The sequence below is a fragment of the Hypomesus nipponensis genome, chromosome 7 (genome assembly GCF_054491055.1).
Source record: "Hypomesus nipponensis isolate SF chromosome 7, ASM5449105v1, whole genome shotgun sequence".
NCBI lineage: Eukaryota > Metazoa > Chordata > Actinopteri > Osmeriformes > Osmeridae > Hypomesus > Hypomesus nipponensis.
In genome coordinates this window covers 17,185,001-17,190,000 of record NC_140367.1, presented here as the reverse complement: position 1 = coordinate 17,190,000, position 5,000 = coordinate 17,185,001, and the positions used below count along the sequence as shown (strand labels likewise).

Sequence of the window (5,000 nt, the reverse complement as noted above, 5' to 3'; positions counted from 1 at the left end):
AGGGGCTGGAAGCTGTTTTCATTTTGACACGAGAGAGAGAGAGAGAGAGAGAGAGAGAGACCACCTTGCATTGTCAATTGCTAAATCTGTATATGGATAAGTAGCCTATGGTTGTCAACTTATTTCGTACGGCCATACCAGCCTGGCAACGCCCGATCTCGTCTGATCTCGGAAGCTAAGCAGGGTCGGGCCTGGTTAGTACTTGGATGGGAGACCGCCTGGGAATACCAGGTGCTGTATGCTCTTTTGCTCATTCACTTAGAAATTGACATCTTGCAATATGCACAAGTAGTCCTTCATGAAAGGGGCTGGAAGCTGTTTTCATTTTGACATGAGAGAGAGCGAGAGAGAGACTACCTTGCATTCTCAATTGCTAAATTTGTATATGGATAAGTAGCCTATGGTTGTCAACTTATTTCGTACGGCCATACCAGCCTGGCAACGCCCGATCTCGTCTGATCTCGGAAGCTAAGCAGGGTCGGGCCTGGTTAGTACTTGGATGGGAGACCGCCTGGGAATACCAGGTGCTGTATGCTCTGTTGCTCATTCACTTAGAAACTGAAATCTTGCAATATGCACAAGTAGTCCTTCATGAAAGGGGCTGGAAGCTGTTTTCATTTTGACACGAGAGAGAGAGAGAGAGAGAGAGAGAGAGACCACCTTGCATTGTCAATTGCTAAATCTGTATATGGATAAGTAGCCTATGGTTGTCAACTTATTTCGTACGGCCATACCAGCCTGGCAACGCCCGATCTCGTCTGATCTCGGAAGCTAAGCAGGGTCGGGCCTGGTTAGTACTTGGATGGGAGACCGCCTGGGAATACCAGGTGCTGTATGCTCTTTTGCTCATTCACTTAGAAACTGAAATCTTGCAATATGCACAAGTAGTCCTTCATGAAAGGGGCTGGAAGCTGTTTTCATTTTGACACGAGAGAGAGAGAGAGAGAGACCACCTTGCATTGTCAATTGCTAAATCTGTATATGGATAAGTAGCCTATGGTTGTCAACTTATTTCGTACGGCCATACCAGCCTGGCAACGCCCGATCTCGTCTGATCTTGGAAGCTAAGCAGGGTCGGGCCTGGTTAGTACTTGGATGGGAGACCGCCTGGGAATACCAGGTGCTGTATGCTCTTTTGCTCATTCACTTAGAAATTGACATCTTGCAATATGCACAAGTAGTCCTTCATGAAAGGGGCTGGAAGCTGTTTTCATTTTGACACGAGAGAGAGAGAGAGAGAGAGAGACTACCTTGCATTGTCAATTGCTAAATCTGTATATGGATAAGTAACCTATGGTTGTCAACCTATTTCGTACGGCCATACCAGCCTGGCAACGCCCGATCTCGTCTGATCTCGGAAGCTAAGCAGGGTCGGGCCTGGTTAGTACTTGGATGGGAGACCGCCTGGGTATACCAGGTGCTGTATGCTCTTTTGCTCATTCACTTAGAAACTGAAATCTTGCAATATGCACAAGTAGTCCTTCATGAAAGGGGCTGGAAGCTGTTTTCATTTTGACACGAGAGAGAGAGAGAGAGAGAGAGAGAGAGAGAGACCACCTTGCATTGTCAATTGCTAAATCTGTATATGGATAAGTAGCCTATGGTTGTCAACTTATTTCGTACGGCCATACCAGCCTGGCAACGCCCGATCTCGTCTGATCTCGGAAGCTAAGCAGGGTCGGGCCTGGTTAGTACTTGGATGGGAGACCGCCTGGGAATACCAGGTGCTGTATGCTCTTTTGCTCATTCACTTAGAAATTGACATCTTGCAATATGCACAAGTAGTCCTTCATGAAAGGGGCTGGAAGCTGTTTTCATTTTGACATGAGAGAGAGCGAGAGAGAGACTACCTTGCATTGTCAATTGCTAAATTTGTATATGGATAAGTAGCCTATGGTTGTCAACTTATTTCGTACGGCCATACCAGCCTGGCAACGCCCGATCTCGTCTGATCTCGGAAGCTAAGCAGGGTCGGGCCTGGTTAGTACTTGGATGGGAGACCGCCTGGGAATACCAGGTGCTGTATGCTCTGTTGCTCATTCACTTAGAAACTGAAATCTTGCAATATGCACAAGTAGTCCTTCATGAAAGGGGCTGGAAGCTGTTTTCATTTTGACACGAGAGAGAGAGAGAGAGAGAGAGAGAGAGAGACCACCTTGCATTGTCAATTGCTAAATCTGTATATGGATAAGTAGCCTATGGTTGTCAACTTATTTCGTACGGCCATACCAGCCTGGCAACGCCCGATCTCGTCTGATCTCGGAAGCTAAGCAGGGTCGGGCCTGGTTAGTACTTGGATGGGAGACCGCCTGGGTATACCAGGTGCTGTATGCTCTTTTGCTCATTCACTTAGAAACTGAAATCTTGCAATATGCACAAGTAGTCCTTCATGAAAGGGGCTGGAAGCTGTTTTCATTTTGACACGAGAGAGAGAGAGAGAGAGAGAGAGACCACCTTGCATTGTCAATTGCTAAATCTGTATATGGATAAGTAGCCTATGGTTGTCAACTTATTTCGTACGGCCATACCAGCCTGGCAACGCCCGATCTCGTCTGATCTCGGAAGCTAAGCAGGGTCGGGCCTGGTTAGTACTTGGATGGGAGACCGCCTGGGAATACCAGGTGCTGTATGCTCTTTTGCTCATTCACTTAGAAACTGAAATCTTGCAATATGCACAAGTAGTCCTTCATGAAAGGGGCTGGAAGCTGTTTTCATTTTGACACGAGAGAGAGAGAGAGAGAGAGAGAGAGAGAGAGAGACCACCTTGCATTGTCAATTGCTAAATCTGTATATGGATAAGTAGCCTATGGTTGTCAACTTATTTCGTACGGCCATACCAGCCTGGCAACGCCCGATCTCGTCTGATCTCGGAAGCTAAGCAGGGTCGGGCCTGGTTAGTACTTGGATGGGAGACCGCCTGGGAATACCAGGTGCTGTATGCTCTTTTGCTCATTCACTTAGAAATTGACATCTTGCAATATGCACAAGTAGTCCTTCATGAAAGGGGCTGGAAGCTGTTTTCATTTTGACATGAGAGAGAGCGAGAGAGAGACTACCTTGCATTGTCAATTGCTAAATTTGTATATGGATAAGTAGCCTATGGTTGTCAACTTATTTCGTACGGCCATACCAGCCTGGCAACGCCCGATCTCGTCTGATCTCGGAAGCTAAGCAGGGTCGGGCCTGGTTAGTACTTGGATGGGAGACCGCCTGGGAATACCAGGTGCTGTATGCTCTGTTGCTCATTCACTTAGAAACTGAAATCTTGCAATATGCACAAGTAGTCCTTCATGAAAGGGGCTGGAAGCTGTTTTCATTTTGACACGAGAGAGAGAGAGACCACCTTGCATTGTCAATTGCTAAATCTGTATATGGATAAGTAGCCTATGGTTGTCAACTTATTTCGTACGGCCATACCAGCCTGGCAACGCCCGATCTCGTCTGATCTCGGAAGCTAAGCAGGGTCGGGCCTGGTTAGTACTTGGATGGGAGACCGCCTGGGAATACCAGGTGCTGTATGCTCTTTTGCTCATTCACTTAGAAACTGAAATCTTGCAATATGCACAAGTAGTCCTTCATGAAAGGGGCTGGAAGCTGTTTTCATTTTGACACGAGAGAGAGAGAGAGAGAGACCACCTTGCATTGTCAATTGCTAAATCTGTATATGGATAAGTAGCCTATGGTTGTCAACTTATTTCGTACGGCCATACCAGCCTGGCAACGCCCGATCTCGTCTGATCTTGGAAGCTAAGCAGGGTCGGGCCTGGTTAGTACTTGGATGGGAGACCGCCTGGGAATACCAGGTGCTGTATGCTCTTTTGCTCATTCACTTAGAAATTGACATCTTGCAATATGCACAAGTAGTCCTTCATGAAAGGGGCTGGAAGCTGTTTTCATTTTGACACGAGAGAGAGAGAGAGAGAGAGAGACTACCTTGCATTGTCAATTGCTAAATCTGTATATGGATAAGTAACCTATGGTTGTCAACCTATTTCGTACGGCCATACCAGCCTGGCAACGCCCGATCTCGTCTGATCTCGGAAGCTAAGCAGGGTCGGGCCTGGTTAGTACTTGGATGGGAGACCGCCTGGGTATACCAGGTGTTGTATGCTCTTTTGCTCATTCACTTAGAAACTGAAATCTTGCAATATGCACAAGTAGTCCTTCATGAAAGGGGCTGGAAGCTGTTTTCATTTTGACACGAGAGAGAGAGAGAGAGAGAGAGAGAGAGAGAGAGAGAGACCACCTTGCATTGTCAATTGCTAAATCTGTATATGGATAAGTAGCCTATGGTTGTCAACTTATTTCGTACGGCCATACCAGCCTGGCAACGCCCGATCTCGTCTGATCTCGGAAGCTAAGCAGGGTCGGGCCTGGTTAGTACTTGGATGGGAGACCGCCTGGGAATACCAGGTGCTGTATGCTCTTTTGCTCATTCACTTAGAAATTGACATCTTGCAATATGCACAAGTAGTCCTTCATGAAAGGGGCTGGAAGCTGTTTTCATTTTGACATGAGAGAGAGCGAGAGAGAGACTACCTTGCATTGTCAATTGCTAAATTTGTATATGGATAAGTAGCCTATGGTTGTCAACTTATTTCGTACGGCCATACCAGCCTGGCAACGCCCGATCTCGTCTGATCTCGGAAGCTAAGCAGGGTCGGGCCTGGTTAGTACTTGGATGGGAGACCGCCTGGGAATACCAGGTGCTGTATGCTCTGTTGCTCATTCACTTAGAAACTGAAATCTTGCAATATGCACAAGTAGTCCTTCATGAAAGGGGCTGGAAGCTGTTTTCATTTTGACACGAGAGAGAGAGAGAGAGAGAGAGAGAGAGAGACCACCTTGCATTGTCAATTGCTAAATCTGTATATGGATAAGTAGCCTATGGTTGTCAACTTATTTCGTACGGCCATACCAGCCTGGCAACGCCCGATCTCGTCTGATCTCGGAAGCTAAGCAGGGTCGGGCCTGGTTAGTACTTGGATGGGAGACCGCCT

The 5,000-nt window shown here is 47.1% G+C and overlaps 16 non-coding genes and 1 pseudogene across 16 annotated transcripts in view; all 17 read left to right on the top strand.

The window, feature by feature from the left end:
* The first annotated feature begins 124 nt into the window (after positions 1–124).
* LOC146281133 (5S ribosomal RNA) lies at positions 125–243 on the top strand. Its single transcript, XR_014764129.1, has one exon. It is a non-coding gene; the product is annotated as a 5S ribosomal RNA (ribosomal RNA).
* Positions 244–417: 174 nt separating this feature from the next.
* Positions 418–536, top strand: LOC146281132 (5S ribosomal RNA). Its single transcript, XR_014764128.1, has one exon. It is a non-coding gene; the product is annotated as a 5S ribosomal RNA (ribosomal RNA).
* A 184-nt stretch (positions 537–720) lies between these two features.
* LOC146281131 (5S ribosomal RNA) lies at positions 721–839 on the top strand. Its single transcript, XR_014764127.1, has one exon. It is a non-coding gene; the product is annotated as a 5S ribosomal RNA (ribosomal RNA).
* Positions 840–1,013: 174 nt separating this feature from the next.
* Positions 1,014–1,132, top strand: LOC146281130 (5S ribosomal RNA). Its single transcript, XR_014765377.1, has one exon. It is a non-coding gene; the product is annotated as a 5S ribosomal RNA (ribosomal RNA).
* A 178-nt stretch (positions 1,133–1,310) lies between these two features.
* Positions 1,311–1,429, top strand: LOC146281129 (5S ribosomal RNA). Its single transcript, XR_014765893.1, has one exon. It is a non-coding gene; the product is annotated as a 5S ribosomal RNA (ribosomal RNA).
* Positions 1,430–1,617: 188 nt separating this feature from the next.
* On the top strand, positions 1,618–1,736 carry LOC146281128 (5S ribosomal RNA). Its single transcript, XR_014764126.1, has one exon. It is a non-coding gene; the product is annotated as a 5S ribosomal RNA (ribosomal RNA).
* A 174-nt stretch (positions 1,737–1,910) lies between these two features.
* On the top strand, positions 1,911–2,029 carry LOC146281127 (5S ribosomal RNA). The gene has a single exon (XR_014764125.1). It is a non-coding gene; the product is annotated as a 5S ribosomal RNA (ribosomal RNA).
* Positions 2,030–2,215: 186 nt separating this feature from the next.
* Positions 2,216–2,334, top strand: LOC146281126 (5S ribosomal RNA). The gene has a single exon (XR_014765891.1). It is a non-coding gene; the product is annotated as a 5S ribosomal RNA (ribosomal RNA).
* Positions 2,335–2,514: 180 nt separating this feature from the next.
* On the top strand, positions 2,515–2,633 carry LOC146281125 (5S ribosomal RNA). Its single transcript, XR_014764124.1, has one exon. It is a non-coding gene; the product is annotated as a 5S ribosomal RNA (ribosomal RNA).
* Positions 2,634–2,823: 190 nt separating this feature from the next.
* LOC146281124 (5S ribosomal RNA) lies at positions 2,824–2,942 on the top strand. Its single transcript, XR_014764123.1, has one exon. It is a non-coding gene; the product is annotated as a 5S ribosomal RNA (ribosomal RNA).
* Positions 2,943–3,116: 174 nt separating this feature from the next.
* Positions 3,117–3,235, top strand: LOC146281123 (5S ribosomal RNA). Its single transcript, XR_014764122.1, has one exon. It is a non-coding gene; the product is annotated as a 5S ribosomal RNA (ribosomal RNA).
* A 168-nt stretch (positions 3,236–3,403) lies between these two features.
* LOC146281122 (5S ribosomal RNA) lies at positions 3,404–3,522 on the top strand. Its single transcript, XR_014764121.1, has one exon. It is a non-coding gene; the product is annotated as a 5S ribosomal RNA (ribosomal RNA).
* Positions 3,523–3,696: 174 nt separating this feature from the next.
* Positions 3,697–3,815, top strand: LOC146281121 (5S ribosomal RNA). The gene has a single exon (XR_014765375.1). It is a non-coding gene; the product is annotated as a 5S ribosomal RNA (ribosomal RNA).
* Positions 3,816–3,993: 178 nt separating this feature from the next.
* Positions 3,994–4,112, top strand: LOC146281120 (5S ribosomal RNA; annotated as a pseudogene).
* Positions 4,113–4,306: 194 nt separating this feature from the next.
* On the top strand, positions 4,307–4,425 carry LOC146281119 (5S ribosomal RNA). The gene has a single exon (XR_014764119.1). It is a non-coding gene; the product is annotated as a 5S ribosomal RNA (ribosomal RNA).
* Positions 4,426–4,599: 174 nt separating this feature from the next.
* On the top strand, positions 4,600–4,718 carry LOC146281118 (5S ribosomal RNA). The gene has a single exon (XR_014764117.1). It is a non-coding gene; the product is annotated as a 5S ribosomal RNA (ribosomal RNA).
* Positions 4,719–4,904: 186 nt separating this feature from the next.
* The window catches only part of LOC146281117 (5S ribosomal RNA), a 119-nt gene continuing 23 nt past the window's right edge, over positions 4,905–5,000 (top strand). Inside the window, exon 1 of the ribosomal RNA XR_014765890.1 lies at positions 4,905–5,000. This exon is cut by the window's right edge and continues 23 nt beyond it. This is a non-coding gene — a ribosomal RNA (5S ribosomal RNA).